The sequence below is a fragment of the Ailuropoda melanoleuca genome, chromosome 1 (genome assembly GCF_002007445.2).
Source record: "Ailuropoda melanoleuca isolate Jingjing chromosome 1, ASM200744v2, whole genome shotgun sequence".
Taxonomy (NCBI): domain Eukaryota; kingdom Metazoa; phylum Chordata; class Mammalia; order Carnivora; family Ursidae; genus Ailuropoda; species Ailuropoda melanoleuca.
In genome coordinates this window covers 81086812-81105282 of record NC_048218.1, presented here as the reverse complement: position 1 = coordinate 81105282, position 18471 = coordinate 81086812, and the positions used below count along the sequence as shown (strand labels likewise).

General features: G+C 38.0%; 1 long non-coding RNA gene across 6 annotated transcripts in view; it reads left to right on the top strand.

The window, feature by feature from the left end:
• Positions 1–438: 438 nt before the first annotated feature.
• Positions 439–18471, top strand: part of LOC105241508 — a 49014-nt gene continuing 30981 nt past the window's right edge. For 3 of the 6 annotated variants that reach the window (XR_004626045.1, XR_002144392.2, XR_004626042.1), the window contains exons 1-3: positions 441–704; positions 1255–1383; positions 3014–3139. This is a non-coding gene — a long non-coding RNA (uncharacterized LOC105241508). Of the gene's footprint in view, positions 705–1254; positions 1384–2318; positions 2470–3013; positions 3140–18471 lie in introns of all 6 variants that reach the window. The other 3 variants (XR_004626044.1, XR_004626043.1, XR_002144393.2) reach the window with 3 other exon arrangements.

Here is an 18471-nt window from a genome sequence, read left to right as displayed (position 1 = left end):
GACCTGCGGTCCGCAGATGGCTGCCTCGGGCCAGCAGCCCCGCAACTCCGCTTCCCGCCTGGGGGCGGCACTTCGGGCCCTCGCCGGGCTTTCAGAAACCTGTTCGAGCCATTCCCTAAAGGCCGAATGTTCTTATTTAGTAAATATTTATTTAGCTCTCTGAGGATTCAGAACTAATCACTGCCACTTCTCTTTAATAATAAATGGTGAAGTTCAAATGCGGCGCAAGTCTACCGACTCATCCCTGCTCGCCAGGAGGTGCAAAACTGACACCAAAGACCGAGCCTTTCCTGGGCCAGCTCGCCCGGCCCGGAATCAACTTGAACCGAACGGGAAGATGCTGCTGCGCCAGCCCCCTTCCGTCTGCCCACGGCCGGGCGAGCCGCCCTTTCCCCCTCTCGCCCCGGGGACCCCCACGGCCCCCGGGTCCCCCTGCCCCGCAATCTGGGCTGCGCTCCCTTGGGCTTCCGGGCTTCCTTCTAAATTGGCTGCTCGGCTGCAAAGCCGTCAGCCCTTTCCGTGCTCGCTGGCGAGCGGGGGAGAGCGGGCGAGCGGGGAAGAGCCGCCGGCGGCCGGCGCGCCGCTCGCGGGCGGAAACGCGTGGGCTCCGAGCGCTGCGCTCGCGTCGGCCGCGCCTCGGCTCGGCGGAAGGGCGCCAGCGTTCCCGGCTTTGGTCTTCGAAGTCTTTCTTTTCACTAGGAAAGGTAAGAGTGGCCCCTTGGAAGGTTTCCTTTAAGAACGTGAAAAGCAAATCATAAGGGCCACCCCCATCCACTTGTATCCGCGTCCCTCATCCACTGCTGATATGGAAAAGCTGTCGGGCCTTTGGAAATGTTAAAAGATTTTTGTCCCAGACACAGGGATGAAGATAGTGAATACGTGTTGGGACTTAAGTCATACCTAAAATTCTGTGTATCCAAGATGTAATTTGAATTCTGTATTGTCCATTCGGATGAAGGCATGAGCGTTTGACGTAGAGCTGTGTACATTTTTCTGATAAGCCGTACTGTAGCTATAACTGAGAATTATATTGCCCCCAAATTATTCCATCTTTTATATAATGAGTTCAGCGTCGTATAGTGGAGACCAAAACAGATCTTAAGTGAAATTTAGTACATTTCTGTTCCGTGTTTAGTTGTGAATGAATTTAGAATAGGTTGCTAACACCATAGGGATTGACCTTCAGACGGCGTTGCCTCATTCACACAGCTCGGCCAGTGTACTTTTTAATTCTACCCACTTCATAACCCCTAGGTATGGAGAAAAGAATGCCCGCTCTCGTTCTCCAACCGCTCAGTCAACACCACTAGCGGGCGTCTTTAGTGACGAGCTTGGAGTGCCCCCCTGTGTAAGGAGATGAGCACTGCAATTGCCTTCTTACAGGTGAGTCCGCGGTTGCTGCTTCGATCTTGGAAACCTTGTAACGTCTGTGAGTTGAATCTCACTCCTTTTCTTCCATGGAAACAAATATTTGTTGAAAATAACGAATGAGTGAATCCTTTTGTTTCCTTACAAAGCTTTCCAGCTGATAAAACCCGAGAACATTTGTTTTCTCGCAAAACCCATAGCTGTGATAGTCCCCATTCTGACATTTTGGAGCAGATAGAATGAAGTGACAAGCACAAATAGGTGTTATCTCATGTGTCAGCCCTCAGCACTGGCAGTCGCTGCCACACAAGGATATCGAGGCCAGGTTTGGGCTCAGAAGGAAGGGTTGATGTGATGAGTAAGCAGGGTGCAGAAAGGCATTTAATCACTCAGTGCCCGAGGAGCAGAAAGCTGTTATTCACGTGTAATAGTGCTAGCCATTGGCTAGTTGTCACTGAGTTTGTTTAATTTATTTCAGTCTTTGTTTCATCTCAAAAGTCAAACAGTGTACTGATCGTATCCCTTTCACTGTGCCTCACAGTAAATCCCACTCTTATTTATGTGATAATAAATCATTGCTGTAGCCTCTACCCTGTTTCTCCAAATGCTGACCCAGCCCAACCTTATGCTGTCCTGTTCCCCAAACTTATTTTTCATCTGGGCACGTCTGTGTGCTTATGCTACCCCAACCATGCAGCTTATAAGCAGGAACGAACAGAGGGGGTAATTAATAATTATGGTGGCATAAACTGGGGCTCTTCTGGGCCAACCGGAGCATGTGGTCGCCCTACTTGTAAACCCTCAAGTTCCAGGGCAGGGGCATGTGTGCTCCTGGAATACACTGAGCAGCTGAGGGACCACATACCTGCTAATCTCACATGTTCGTGAATTCCCCTCCATAAATGTTCTTTACAAACAGTATGTTCAATTCACTCTTGTTTGCTGGACAGCAGATATGTCTGACTGCAAATCCCAGACTCTGCAAGCTTCCCACCAACTCCTGGAGGAAACGTAGCTAATACTCATAGAAGGTTGCCTACTACTAGACCCTCTGAAGTTGAGCACAGAGAAGACATTTAAGTACCCAGGAGCCCAGAACAGGTATGCTTCCATTTTATGCAAAAGATATGTCCTTGAAAAAGTAAACATTTTGTCCAACAGTAGGCTAGCATAACTGTTCTGGGCACGTTTAAGGTAGGCCAGGCAAAGCTAGGATGTTTGGTAGGTTAGGTGTATTCAATTGCATGTTCAAGTTATATTTTCAACTTTCAGTGGGTTTATCAGGATGTAACACCATCGTAAACCAAGGAAGGTCTATAATGAAGATAATGTGGGACGGCTGGGTGCCTCAGTTGGTTAAGCGTCTGCTTCAGCTCAGGTCATGATCCCAGGACCCTGGGATCGAGTCCAGCATAGGGCTCCTTGCCTGCCATTCCGCCTGCTTGTGCTCTCTCTCTCTGTCTTTCTTTCCAACAAATAAGTAAATAAAATCTTTAAAAAAAGAAAAAAAAAAGATAATGCACGGCCTTATATAACTGAAGATTCCAGCTAAAATTTCAAATAGAGCTTGATCTAGCAGCTTCAATAGTGTCACCAAAAGTGTTAGTTTCTTCCCATTTCCCATTTCTCTACTCCCTCTTTCCAGATATTGGCCTCACCCTAAGGGTAAATGAATGAAATCACCAAGACTATCATAGCTGTATGAAGGTGGTAACTGGATGTTCTCCAAGAAGAAATAACAGATGAAAGTGCCTGAGTCATTCGAACCAAGGTATTTTTTCATGAAATAATCTGTAGATTAAACAATATTTGAAGGGGAAAAAAAAAAACGTCCTTGTTGCGAGCCTGCTGAGGTTCACAGTGGAGGAAGCCGTTCTCTCTTTCGGTGTGTTGCGGTATCTAGTGTGGTAGTAAGAGGAGGCTCTGGGGAATGCCAGCACATCCCCCAGGCCTCACATGTTACGTGAGACTAGTGTGCGAGGAGAATCCTTAAAGAACAATTGGTCCTGCCTCTGTAATGTACTGGGAAGTAACTAAGACCCAGAGATGGGAGTGAACATGAACTTCATTTCATGAGAACTAAAAAGACACTTTAAAATGTAAATGTCTGCATGCCCAGACTTGTTTATTTGTGAAAAAAAACACCACTTCCAAATCAGAGTCTTACACAGAACTTCAACCACTCCAGACCAACCAGGCCCCCCAGTGAAGACTCTGGTGCAGTTTCAGACAGTGAGCTCACTTTGTTCTGTTACCCACAGCTTCCTCTTGCTTGAATATGGTGTTTTCTGAACTGAGACACACCTACAGCAAAGGACACATGGTATATTGTAGGAAAATACAACTGCTTGATAACTATATCAAGCTCATGATTTCACAAAGATTATTGTTTAGGATGAGATTACAGTTGATGTGTTGGTGGTATTCCTCCTTACACTACCGGGTTTCTAAGTGTAGGATCCAGAAAGGCCTATGAATCTTCTACACACCCAACCTTATCCTTGAAAGCAAATTTACACACTGCTGCATTCACGGAAACCCTGTGAATACTCCGGATATGTATGACAGTTGAAGAGAAAATTTTTATAAATTTTTAAAGGCTGTCGACCTTATTAATGTCAAGCCATTGAATTGTAAAAAAAAGAAAAAGTTTTATTTAACTTTTTAAAGAGATGGAGCTCATTGGCTTTCACTCAGTAATGTTCTCACTCCTCTATTTGTTTTGCAAGAAACTTCAAGTCTCTTCTGTATGTAATCTTCAATCTGCCAAATTGTATGCATGACTTGTGTTGGTGTTAAAAGATAATTGCTCATTTGAACATTCTAAATCTAGCCTTCCATGGCAAGTTTACATTCCACATGCAAGACAAAGTAAATGGGAAGATCATAAAACTGGAGCTATAAGGAACACTGCTTGATCATGATGAGTAAGATAGGTTTTGTTGTCTGAATTACCTTTTTAAAACTCAGCTGCAGAACTAGTTGTAAATATTTTAAACCTTATTAGAGAGGCACTTGAACAAAAAAGGCCTCAGATTTCCGCTTCTGGCAATAAAAAGAACTAAGTATTGTGAAAGGTCTTCCGACCATAAATAAAGTAGATCCTGGATAAACCATCCTGTATTGCATTTCTGAATTTGTAAGGAAGAGGAAAAATCTTCAGGATACTCTTTCCAAAAATAAATTTTAAAAGTGCAGGATGGTAAGCAGTAATGGAAAGAGAAAGGTAGATTGTGTCCTGAAGGCAAATTTGCCAGTATCAGAGCTGTGAAAGTTGGATTAAGTCTTGGGCTAGAATCAACTACAAGAGTTGAACTTGAGAGCCCCATATTAAGCTGATATTCTCAAAAAGAACTAAAACGTTGCAGGTCAGTAGTCTCCCTGTTGCCTAGCAAAAGCAAAAATAGATGTTTCCTGGGGAATACCATCCCCACTGCATTCCCACAAGATTCCCCACAGATTCAGAGCAAGCAAATACAAGTTTAAAACCAAGATCAGAAAATACACATAAAAGACACTGCTATTGCAAATCATCAGTAGTGACAAACAGATTCAAGTCCCCAAGGAAGTCACGCTTTGAAATTGTCAGATACAGAATATAAAATTGCTATATATAAACTGTTTAAATAAAGATATCCCAAAAAATGAGTAATTGTTAAGAGACTGTCAAAACTATTCTGCAGATTTGAAAATAAAAACAGAAAACTTTTGGAAATAAAAAATGTGACACTTGAGAAAGAAAACTTAATGGATGGTTTAGATTCCACATTAGATGTTAATAGAGGAAGAATTAGTGAATTGGACAATATATCTGAAAGAGATAGCCAGGACCCAGTATAAAGAAAAAAAGATGATAAACATTAAGATAGCTATTGAAAGATGTGGAGGATAAAATAAAAGACTTTAATATACATCCAATCAGAGTCCTAGAGAAGAGAATAGAGAGAATGGAGTAGCTGCAGTATCTGAAGAGAAAATGACTAAGAACTTTCCAGAATTGATGAGATACACAAATGATAAATAAAAAGAAATCCACAAAGAGACACACTGCAGTGAAATTACAAGCCACAAAAGACAAAGCAATGTGAGAGGAAAGGAATGATGTTTAGACTCTCAACAGGGAAAACAGAGAGCAAAAGAAAAGGGAATATTAACTTCAAAATATCGAGAGCAATTAACTATCAACTTAAAATTATATATTCATCAAAACTATCTTTTCAGAAATACTGAGAATATAAGGACATTTTTAGTCGAGCAAAAACCTAGAGTTTGCCACCAACAGATTTTCACTATAGGAACTTCTAAAGAATGTGCTTCAGTAAAAAAGAAAATTATTGCTAAGGAAAAGTCTGAAATGCAAAAAGAATAGTGAATAAATTGGTTAAGATGTGGATAAATTTAAAATGATATCATATGTATGAAAAAGAGAAAGAAAAGGACAAGAAGAGGAGAGGAGAAAGGGGGCAGAGAAGGAGGAGAACTAATCGACCATGTTTAGAAAATAGAGCATATGGCATTCCTGGGTGGCTCAGTTAAGCATCTGACTTTTGATTTCAGCTCAGGTCATGATCTCAGGGTCGTAAGATCAAGCCCCGCTTGGGGCTTTGCACTCAGCCGGGAGTCTGCTAGAGATTCTCTATCTCCCTTTTCCTCTGCACCTCCCCGCTGCTCACACATTCACGCTCTCTCTCTCAAATAAATAAATAAATCTCAAAAAAAAAAAAAGGAAATAAAGCATAGAACTAAAATTCTAGCTTTCAGTAACCTCTAAATCAGAAGTGAGTAGCTGATGGAAAGTGTTCTAAAATACTTGTATTTTTCAGGAGCACATTTAATATACTAACTTAATTGAAACTTACTTAAATTTAATATGTATGACAAAATTTCAGTGTTAGTTACTAAAAGAAAATATTGTATTACTTTAGTAGAGGGGGAAATTTTGGTTTAAGAAAATTAACTAAAAAACTGAATTGACTTTAAAAGGGCAAGGGGAGGACAGAAGCAAGAGTGAAACGGGAAAATTTACATTGATAGAACCAAGTCCAAATATAACAATAATAACAGTAAATGTAAGTGGATTAAGCACAAGTTAAAAAAAATAGTGTTATGCTGTTAATAATAGTCATATCTAAAATATAAAGATATAGAAAGTTTAAAATATAATGATTAAAAAATAAATACCAGACAAATACCAAAATGATGCAGAGATCACTACATTAATATTAGTTAAAATAGAATATAAGACAAAGAGCATTACTGGGAATAGAGAAAGTCACTCTATACTGATAAAAAGTTTTCAATTCATTATGTAACTCTAACAATTTCAAACTTGGAAGCACATAATAAAATTGTTTCAAAATCATCATAGGATATTTTAGCACACCTTTAGTAATTACTGATGGTCTAGAAGAAAAAATAATATAGATAAAGACTAAAGAATATATATCACAAAACTGCTATAATTAACATATTTAAAATTACACATCTGACAGCTAGAGAATACACATTCTTCTCAAGCTTACAAGCAATATTTCCAAAACTCAACCACTTAGCCATAAATCAAGTATCACACATCTCAAAGAATCAGTATCATAAAGACCATATTCTTTGGCAACGATGTAGTTGAAAGTTAAGGGACAATAACACAAACTTGATGGAAGACTTTAAGCCATACATTCAAGAAGTCCTATGACTCTTAATCAGGATAACTACAAAGAAAAGCATAACCAGCACATCGGAGTAAAAGAGCTGGAAACCAAAGACAAGGAACAAATCTTAAAAGCAGTCAGAAAGAACAGACATTACCTTCAAAGGGACAACAGTAAGATGAATAGCCATCTTCTCAACAGAAATTATGAAAGTCAAAAGACAATGTTCTAAAAGAGAATAACAGGAACCTAAAGTTTCATATTCACCAAAAATAGTCTTCAAAGTTAAAAGCAAAATAAAGATAGATTCAGACACAAGAACTGGGTGAATTTATCCCTAGCAGACATCCATCAAAGGAAATGCTGAAGGGTGTTCTTCAGGCGGAAAGGCAGATAACTTCAGATAGAAGCTCAAAGATGAAGAACAATAGAGAGGATAATATGTGGGTAAATATACATTAATATTTATTATATAAACAGGAAGACTATTGCCTTATGGGGAATTAAATGTATGTATTATAGTGATAACACAGAAGTCAAGCGAGAAGTGAGTAGAGTCAAAGTGTCCCAAAGTCTTTGTATCTAACACAGTGGCTCTCAAAGTGTAGTCCCCAGGTCAGCATCATTAGCATCACTTAATAAATTGTTAGAAATACAAATTCTCAGGCCTCACCCCAAAACTCCCAAGTCAGAAACCCAGAACCTCGCAGTCTGTGTTTTAACAGATTTAAACCCTGAAGGCAATTCTGGTGGATGCTTAAGTTTGAGAATCACTGGCCTAGGAAATAGCAATGATCCTAATTTACATAGAAATTTAATGATTCAAGTAACACACTGTTATCTCTTGGGGAAGCACTATAAGCTTGGTAGTTACGTCCCCTTCTTCATGCCCGACGTTGGTTAACTTATGTCTTCTTTCTTTTCTTTTCTAACTGGAGGTTTATCAATTTTACTAATCTCTTCAAATAACCAGTTTTTCATTTCATTGATTTTTCTCTATGGTTTTCTGTTTCCTGTTTCACTGATTTCTGTTATCTTTATTTTTTCCCCTTATTCTGCTTACTTTGGACTTGATTTTTTTCTTCTTTTTCTAGTTTCTTAAGGTAGAAGTCAATAAAGGGCACCTATAGAAAAATGTATATTTAATATCATACTTAATGATAAAAGACTGAATGCTTTCCCTCTTAGATTAGGAAGAATACAAGGATGTCCACCTCAATGCTGCTATTCTACATCATAATAGAGATCCAATGGAATAAAACAAGAAAAAATAAATAAAAGGCATACATATTGGAAATAAATAAGCCTGCCTCTATTTGTAGAAGACCTAATTTTCTAGGTAGAAAATCCCAAAGAATATTTTTTTAAAAAAAGACTAAACTCTAAGTTTAGCAAGATTGCAGGATATACAGTCAATATAAAACATATGAATTATAATTCTATATACTATTAATGAATAATTGGAAATTGAAATTTAAAGGCAGAATTATTTACAATAGCATCAAAAAACATGAAATGCTCGGGGATAAATCTAACAAAATAGTGCAAAAGCTGTACGCTGAAAAGTATAAAGCAGTGTAAAGAATAAGTAAAGAACTGAATAAATGTACTAAATCTCACAGAATCAGAATGCTCAATATTGTGAAGATATCAATTCTTCCCGAAGAGATCTACAGATTCAACACATTCCCAATCAATACCTCAGCATACTTTTTTGTAGAAATAATCAAGCTGATTCCAACATTTATATGAAAAAGAAAAAGACCTAGAACAACCTATTTCCACGTCATCCACCAACAGAGTCCTTATACCCAAGTTTCATACTATGTTATGGTTTAGAGTTTTCCCCTAACTCTAAATATGGTTTAGAGTTTTCCCCTAACCAAATCTGTTTGTCCTGTACACTCATTGCTATATGTATTGCACATTGAACAGTTGTACATTCTTTAAACCACATACAATCACATTTTATTAAGAGCAGTGGTCAATATAAATTCTATCAAAATAATTTTCCCATCTTGATTGATTTGTTGGAAAGAATCAAGAAATTCATATATCAGTGTGTGAACTTACCATATAACCCTTTTTCTAGAAAATAAGAGCATGGAGAGGCTTCTGGGTGGCTCAGGGGTTAAGTGTCTGCCTTCGGCTCAGGTCATGAACCCAGAGTCCTGGGATCAAGTCCCTCGTCAGGCTCCCTGCTTCTGCCCCTCCCCCCTGCTCATGCTCTCCCTCTCTCTCTCTCTCTTAAGTAAACAAATAGAATCTCAAAAAAGAAAAAAAATAAAAGAATGAATGAATCTATACTTTCTCACTCATAAACAATGGAAGTAATGAATATATTGTTTTCCATGTTTCTCACAGCAGCTTCTGTCACTAACATCTGCTTTTCATATGATGTTTATGTGAACATCAGTTATGATAAGCTCTATCAAAAAGGAAGCTAGGTAGACCATGTGTAAACAAAACCTTAAAATGTGACTAGCAAGACCTTATTTTTAAAGAGCTACCTGTGTCATTTTCTGTTATGGACTGAACTGTGTTCCCCCAAAAGTCATAGGTGGAAGCCCTAACCTCAGTGTGACTATATTTGGAGATAGGTAATTAAGGTTGAATTTAAATGACGTCATAAAGTGGGGTCCAAATTTAATATGCCTGGTGTCATAAGAAGAAGAAAAAACAGCAGGGGGTCTGGTGAGGAAAGTCCACGTAAGAACAAAGTGAGAAGGTGTCCATCTGTGAGCCAAGGAGAGAGAGGCCTCAAGAGAAACCAACCTGGTGACACCTTGATCTTGGACTTCAAGCCTCCAGAACTGTAAAGAAGTACACTCCTGTTGTTTAAGCCCATCTGGTCTGTGGTATTTTGTCAGGGCAGCCCTGGAGGACTGAGACATTGTCCATCGAGCATGTGCCTCTAGGGCCTGCTTCCCCTGTATCTGCGATGTTTCTGTAAAATAATTAGCCAAAATTCATGCCATTTGGCCTCTTCGCCACTTACATTCTACCACCATTTGTTTGGCACAATCATGTCTCCACCTCCTGTGTGTGGCACGTCTCCAAAGTGTCCTAGAAATTCAAGGTTGGTTTCTGCTGCACCTATTTGATTAGCTCATTTTGCAAGTTTCTGGGTCGATGCAGACTACCACAAAGCCCGCTTGGCCAAGGGACAGAAATCAATAAGGAGAGAGACAGCGGGAACAACAGGGGTTGGGTTCAGAAACCTTGCCACACAGCGCGCTGGCTTTGTTGAGCTTCATGGCACAGGCCCATGTGCTGTAAACTTTTCATCTGCTCACAAATTGCATTTCACAGCAATACTAAAAGGGTGGGTTACTGATGCTGCATGTGGGAGGTATGTGCGCAAATCCTGTTATCAGATAATAGGATTACCATGCATGCCTCCTGAGCGCACTTTGAAAGTTTACTCCCAACTCTACATATACAGCCACAGGCCAGCCATTTTATTGTACAACAAATAAAATTGCTGCCAAATCATTTCTAAAGCCACTATTATTTTCCTCGTTATTTCTGTCATCATTTCTGAGTTGAGCTACAGCAACAGCCATATCAAGGTGAGCATTTTCTTCTTCACTCTCACATCTGCTCCATCCATCACTGTCCACCCGCCCAAGTGACACCAGATTGTTTCTTAAACTCGTTTTGAAGCCCATAGGGGAAATTATGGGCCTTGAGGAAACAAGGAGAAAAATGAATAGAAAAAAAAAAATGCCAGTTATTTTAGCAACACAGATGAGATGTCTCCTACAAAACTTAACAACCAAAAAGGTCTCTGAAATGGTCATTTACCATACCGGCTGGCGTAGGCTTCAGTTTAACCCTTCCACTGAGTCTTAGGATATAAACGACAGAGTTGCAGTTCCCAGAATTTCATGTGCATGAACTTCTACCCTCTTGTGGCTGGGAAGACCTCCAGCTGTACCCCAGCTACACCATCGAGGAAATGGCTCTGAGTGAGGAGACCAGAGTCTTGATCCTCCACGCTGTGGTGACAGTTGCTCAAAGTCCCTGACCCAACAATCAGAATGCCTGATCTCTTAAAAAATTTCCTCTCAAGTGTGAATTGATTTATTTGGAAATTATTTAAGGGCTTTATGTATACACTTAATGAATCAGTATAACTATAAATTATATAAAGAGAAATAAAAAACATGTAAAAATAAATACAGTTAAAATTTGAATAATAAGGGCATTACAGGGTGCCCAAGCATCCCTCACAGTGCAGTCAAAAATTCCCGTATAACTTTTGACTTCCCAAAAACTTAACTACTAAAAGCCTACTGTTGACCAGAAGCCTTAGTAATAACACATACAGTTGATTAACACGTTTTGTATGCTGTATGTATTATCTACTGTATTCTTACAATAAAGTAAGCTAGAGAGAAGAAAATGCAATTCAGAAAGTCTTAAGAGAAAATATACTTACAGCACTGTGCTCTATTTATTAGAAAAAAAAGAATCCACGTATAAGCAGACCCATGCAGTTCAAACCCATGTTGTCAGGGGTCAACTGTGCGTAATTCAGGGAGCAATATATCTGTTTCAGGTAACATATGGAATATAGAAGTCTCCTAAAATCATCCAGGTTGTACAATTAACTCCTGCATAAGATGAGTCTAAAGACAAATTGTGAAATGCGTAATGTTGTATTCAGTACCAACATCGAAACTCCCATTCTTATATCCATTCAAGACCCTCATGGGATTCTTTAACTGGACAGAGCCCCTTCAGCGCCCTCTACCCTTCCAAGAGGAATCCTGCCTGTACCATTCCTTCTTTCTGCCTCACTTATCCTGACTCGCATTGCCTCAGGGTTTTACTCCAAATCTGCAGAGTAAAAGAGAATTCCATCCCATACCCTTCAGAGGTGTTACATTGCTTGGATTCAAATGAATTTAGCAGCTCAATACCCTCTTGACCTTGGGCAAATCCTAAGAATGCCCAGAAACCAAACAATTCTCTTGAATTTTATAGTGATTACCTCTCTGCTTTACTTTATAGTTTACTACCCAAGTACAATTTCCTAACCAATATAATTTAGTTTTGGCACCTTTTGAACTTTGTTTAAATAGAACATTTATAAAGTGTGTATTCTTTTTTTTGCATCTAGCTTCTTTGACTCAAAATTATGTACATAAAATTCATCCACGCATTTGTGTGTTGTTGTTCCTTCATGTTCTTCTTACTGTATAGTATTTCATTTCATGATACTATATTTAACCCTTCTGTTGTTAATGTGTTTTGAGTTGTTTCCAGTTCGGGGCTATTTTGATTAATGCTCTATAAACACTCGTGTGCATGTATCCTGATGAACATAAGCACACATTTCTTTAGGGTGTATACTTAGGTGAGGAATTTCTGGGTTCTAGGCTATGCAAACCTACAACTTTACAGGATGATGTTAAACAGTTTTCTGGAATGGCTGACTCTGTACCAGCCTCCACAACACCCACAGTGTCTGAAAGTTGCTATTGTTCTATATCTTTGCCAACACGTCTCAGGGTTAGAATTTTAATTTCACACAATCTGATGGGTATGTAATTGCACTTCATTGTAGTTTTAACTCACATGACCTTATTTATGAGTCTGGATGCCTTTACATATATTTATGGGCCATTTGGACATCCTCTATTGTGAATTATCTGTTCAAGTCTTTTACATTTTTCTGTTGTGCTGTTCAGTTTTTTCCTTAAAGGAAATTGAAAGAATTATGGGCAATTTTTATATATAGATGTTAGATGTATATGTTTTTATATATATATGTTAGATGTGTTGCAAGCATTTTCTCCTTTTAGTGACTTTCCTTTTCTTAATGTGTCTTGAATGTGTCTTCTGACACATGTAGTAAAGTTTAGCAATCTTTTTCCATGCCTTATTTAAAAATATCTTTTCCTAGCCCATAAGCATGAAGATATTCTCCTAGATTATCTTCAAAGTGCTTTGTTTTGCATTTGGTGTTAGAGATCTGCTTTCCACCTAAAATTTACTTTTGTAATGGTGTTAATTATGAGTCCAATTTCTTTCTTTTCTCCTTCTCCTTCTCTTTGCATTTATGGCTCATTTGTCTCAACACCTTTTATGGAAAAGATAGTCCTTTCCCTACTGTTCTGTATTGCCTTCCTTGAAATAAACAATATGACTAATTCATAAATATATGTATGGGTTTTAAATTATTATATTCATTTATGTTTATTTGTCTTGGTCTATCCTCGAACCAAAATGATGCCTCTTAATTACTAATGGTTTTAAGTCTTAATACCAAGTAGAGCAGGTCTTCTCATGTTGATCTTCTTCCTCTAGATTATCCTAGCTGTTTTTGACTCTGTGCATTTCCATATCATTTTTGGGATTAGCTTGTCAAGTTTTACACACACACACACAGATTGAGGAGGGGAGGAGAAAAAGAGAGAGAGAAAACAAATGTTGCTGTTTTGATTGGGATTACATTGAATCTGCCTTTTTTAAAATATTAAGTCATCAAATTCATAAACATGGTACATTTATTTAAGTGGCTTTTATTTTCTTTTATTAAGTTTTGTAATTTTCTTCACAAAAGTCTTGCATGTTTTTTTCTGTGGGTACATGACTTCTTATGCTATTTTAAATGATATCTTTTATTTCCTTTCTAAATATTGATTATAGGCATACAGAAATGCAGTTAATTTTTATATTGATTTTGCACACACCATTCAATTTGGTAATAAGTTTAATAATGTATAATTATTTATTAATAATAATTTATAGAATTGAAATAATTGTAATTTTAATAATGTATTCATAGGTCCTTTTGGATTTTCTATGTCATAATCATATCATCTTTGAATAATGACAATTTGTTTCTTCCCTTTCCAATCCATATAATTCTTATTTCCTTTTCTCATCTACCTGCTCTTATTGGGGCTGAACTAAAATCCTGAATGGATATAGTAATAATGGGCATCCTTGTACTTTTCCTAATTCTCTCATTTGTACCTGAAGATGTTAATTTATGGAGGTAACCAAGTGATGACACAGAGAGGTTAATGCCATTGATGGAAGAACTTAGTACTTATATTACCTAAAAGAAGGGGCTCCACCACATCATACAGGACCACATGGGGACCACCACGTGTGGTCAGGAGGCAGATAGAAGGGAGGGAAAAGCCTATGCCCAAAACCTTTATTGGAGTTTCCATGGAAAAGACAGGGCAGAATAAGCAGTTTAGGATTGGCTCATTTAAATAATAAATGGTGGGCTTTGGGACACAGGGTTGGCCTCCAGCTTCCTCATACAAGGCCCAGGGATGTTTTCAGCCAAGAGAAATATTGGCTAAGTGTTAGTGAGTTAGGTAAAGGAGGTGGTTAGCTTGCACACGTAGGCTGGGTCCCAAGTAAATTACTTACTAATTTTAGGAATTAGCTGGCCCCAAGGGGCCAGCCTCTCTTTGACCAGCAAGATATTTAAGATGTAAAAACATCATAAGATACAGAAAATTTTAAACATGATCAATACACTGATCTTAAAGAGAAAGATTCCAACATTCAATTAGTTCTGTTTTTGTTTTGTTTTTGATATTCTTTATCCTTTATACTTAAAAAGTTCTTTTTTATTCCTAGTTTGCCAACATTATTGTTTCCAAATTATGAACGGACATTGAATTTTATCAAATGTTTTTCCTGAATTAATTGAGATGGTTATATGACTTTACTCATATAATCTGTCAGTATAAACATTTACATTTATTGAACTTTTGATGTTAAGGTACATTTTGTTCCCTAGAATAAACCCAATTTGGTCATGATGCCTTCATTTTTATGTATTTTTGGATTTGGTTTGTTAATAATACTTTGCTAAATTTTTTACAACTATATTCATAAGTGAAATTGGCCTTTATTTTGATCTTTTAGTGTGCACAGTCCTTATTGGATATCAGTACAGGATTATGCTAGCTAGCTTCCTGAAATTAGCTGAAAAACGTATCTTTTTCTTTTATACTGAGAAACCACCCATGGAATGTTGACATTTTTTCCCTTGTTAGGTAGAACTCTCCCGTTAAGTTAATCAGGCATAGGATCTTCTTTGCAGGCTGAGCTTTAATTAGGGACTTTCTTTCTTTAGTAGTTCTAGAAGTGTTTAGGTTTTCCATATTTTCTTGTGTCAGTTTTAGTAAGTTGGTAAGCTTGTGTCAGTTTTGTTAAGTTGGCTGCTTTCCTAATAAGGTTGTTCATATACTCTTATAATCTTTTTATATATTAATTAGAGATTATTTATTTCTTCTCTATTTCTTTCTTGATAAGTCCCACCAGAAGTTAATAGATTTTATTTGTCTTTTCAAATAACTGCATTTTGACCTTGTTTATTTTTTCTGTTGGCTGTTCGTTTTTTATATCATTAGTTCCTATGTTTATATGTATTTTATTTTCTGCCTTCTAATTTCTGTGGATTCACTTTACTGTTATTTTGTAACTTCTTGAGATTGATGAATGGCTAAATAGTTTTCAGCCTTTTTTCCTTCTTAATATATACAATTTTTTAAAAGATTTATTTATTTATTTTAGAGAGAGAAAGAGTGCAGGCACACAGGTGGGGGTGGGGTAGAGGAAGAGAAAGGGCGAGAATCTCAAGCAGACTCCCTGCTGAGCACAGAGCCCAAGGTGGGGGCTCATCCCAGGACCCTGAGATCATGACCTGAACCAAAATCAAGAGTTGGCTGCTCAACTGACTGAGCCACCCAGGTGCCCCTTAATATACACATTTAAGGCAATAAATTTTCTGCTAAATACTGATATAACTCATCTTAAAATATTGAATGTGTAGCACCTTCACTATTATTCAGGTAAAAATATGCTCTAATCTCTGTTGTGATTTCTTTTTAGACCTATGGATTGTTTCAATCCATAATGATGAAATTCTAAGCATATGAGGATTTTTATTTCTGTTTGTTATTGATTTCTAGCATAAACACACTGTATTAGAGAACATGTTTTGTATAATTTCAGTTTTTATTTTTTTTTAAGATTTTATTTATTCATTTATTTATTAGAGAGAGAGCACAAGCAGGGAGCAGCAGAGGGAGATGGAGAAGCAGGCTCCCCGCTGATCAGGGAACCCGATGCGGGCTCGATCCCAGGACCCCGGGATCATGACCTGAGCCAAAGGCAGATGCTTAACCGACCGAGCTACCCAGGCACCCTGATTTCAGTTCTTTTCAATTTGTTAAGACTTTCTTTACTCCTCAGTATAGTGTCAATTTTTTTTTTTTTAAAGAAAGAGAGGGAGCACAAGCAATGGGAAGGAGCAGAGGGAGAGGGAGAGAGAAAATATTAAGTAGGCTCCATGCCCAGCATGGGCCTGACATGGGGCTCAATCTGAGATCCAGACCTGAGCCAAAATCAAGAGTCTGGCTTAACCAACTGAGCCGCCCAAGTTCCCCAGTGTCAATTTTTGTAAATATTCTGTATGACTTTGGAAAGTGTGCAATGTGCAGCTAACTGTATATGATTGGTCAAATCATATTGTCCAAGTCATTTATATCCTTCCTGAATATAATTTTTTATTATCTCTTTGCTTTATCAAAGAGTAAAAAAGATGTCTTCAGATCTTTGCTGTTATGGTGAATTTGTTTCTCCTTCTACCTGGGTTTGCTCTATATATGTTGATGTTGTTATATTCAGAGCATGCAAATATAAAGTTGTCATATCTCCCTGGTGAGTTGGACCTTTCATCATTATGAAGCAGAGCCCTTTAATTCTAGTAATGCTTTTTACCTAAAGTCTGTTTTGTCTGATATTAATGTTGCTGTTCCAGTTTTAAAATAAACTGGGCAAGGGGATTTAATATTTGACTTCCTGTCTTTCTTTATCCTTATCATCTTTATCATTGAGTTATATTGCTTGAAAAAAGTTTACATGTATTCAGTCATACACATAATTCTTTAACTGGAGCATATAGTCGATTTACATTCAATGTAATTACTATTGTCTTTGGGGTTATATTTACTATCTCACTGCATGCATTCCATTTGTCTACCAACTCTATGTTGCTCTTTTTTCCTCTGTTCCCTTGCCTTCTTGTGTAGTGATTTTTTCTGTGTGTGCTACTTTCCCTATTAGTTTGAAATACCTACACTCATTTTACTTTTGTTTTTTAGTGATTCCCCTAGAACTTACAAAATGGATTAAATTTATAAAGTCAGATGTAATTTGAAAAATTTTTTAAAAAAAGAAAAATCATCTGTAGAAATAATTTAAGGCCAAGAGTAGGATTATAATCTCCGAGGTGTTGTTTTTATTTGCTTCATTCAGGTATCTGGAGGCAGTAACAGTTAGGGTCACCTTGCCTGGGATCATCTGGGCTGCCTATGTGACTGGGAGGATATAGCCCATACAAGATCTGACTTATTTCCAGTTCACTTTTACTGTTATCTTTCCAGTCCAAGGAGGAGGGGTAGGGTGTTATTTATCGGGACACACACTCTTTGTATGTCCTGGATTATAGTTCCACCATCACTAGTTCAGTAAGACCTCAGCTCAGCCTCATGGCTGCCTCTTCTGAATCATCAGCAAAAGTGGTCAAGTAATGGATTCACATTCTGAGCTCCCATCCTCTGCCAGATCTCAGTCCCGTGAGGGTTCACTATGTTGTTTGCTCTTCCATGCTTTTTAGGAAAAAAAAAAAAAAGTTTTGCATATTCCATTCACCTCTTTCATTCCTGAGCCTTAGAGATTATCCCTTAGTTCCTGTCACTGAGGTTCCTGGAGCTACTTATAACCTGGTTACCCATTTAACCAGTACTTATTGAGAGCCTGCTAAGTGCCTGGATCAAAAGCAAAGCCTTGCTCTCAAAACTCAGCAGTAAAGCCTTGTTCTCAAAAAGTTGACATTCTAGTTGGGGAAAAAGATGATAAACAAGTAAACATAATTGAATATAATGAAGGAATGGACTATATAAAATCCTGAGGAAGTTTCTTCAACAGTTGAAACAAGTTCAAAGGCCCCAAAACAGGAGAGAGCTAGGTACTTAGAATTAACAGCAGGGGGGAGGGCAGGGTTCCTGGAGCAAAGGGAGTAAATGTATGATGTCAAGGTAGCCAAAGCAAGACGGCATAGGGCCTAGTAAGGTTTTGGTCTAGATGTAATGAAAAGCTCTTGGTAGATTTTGAGCAAGAGAGAAACTTGAAATGACTCGTATTTGTATTAAATGGCTCTGGCCACGTTATGGAAAATAGCCTGTAGATCTTTTCTCTGATTCTGATTTAACACACTCCAATAAATTCCTTTTCCCTCTGAAATTTGCTACAGTCATAAAACAAAACCAAACCTAAGTAACGTACCTGGATGGGGGACTGCAGAGCCTTGTGAGCTATTTCATTAGAGTTGGTGAAAGACAGTGAAGACATTTATTCTGTTCCAGGCTAGGAAACTAGTTGCCCTGGGTATGTAGGACTCAAGCCCTGC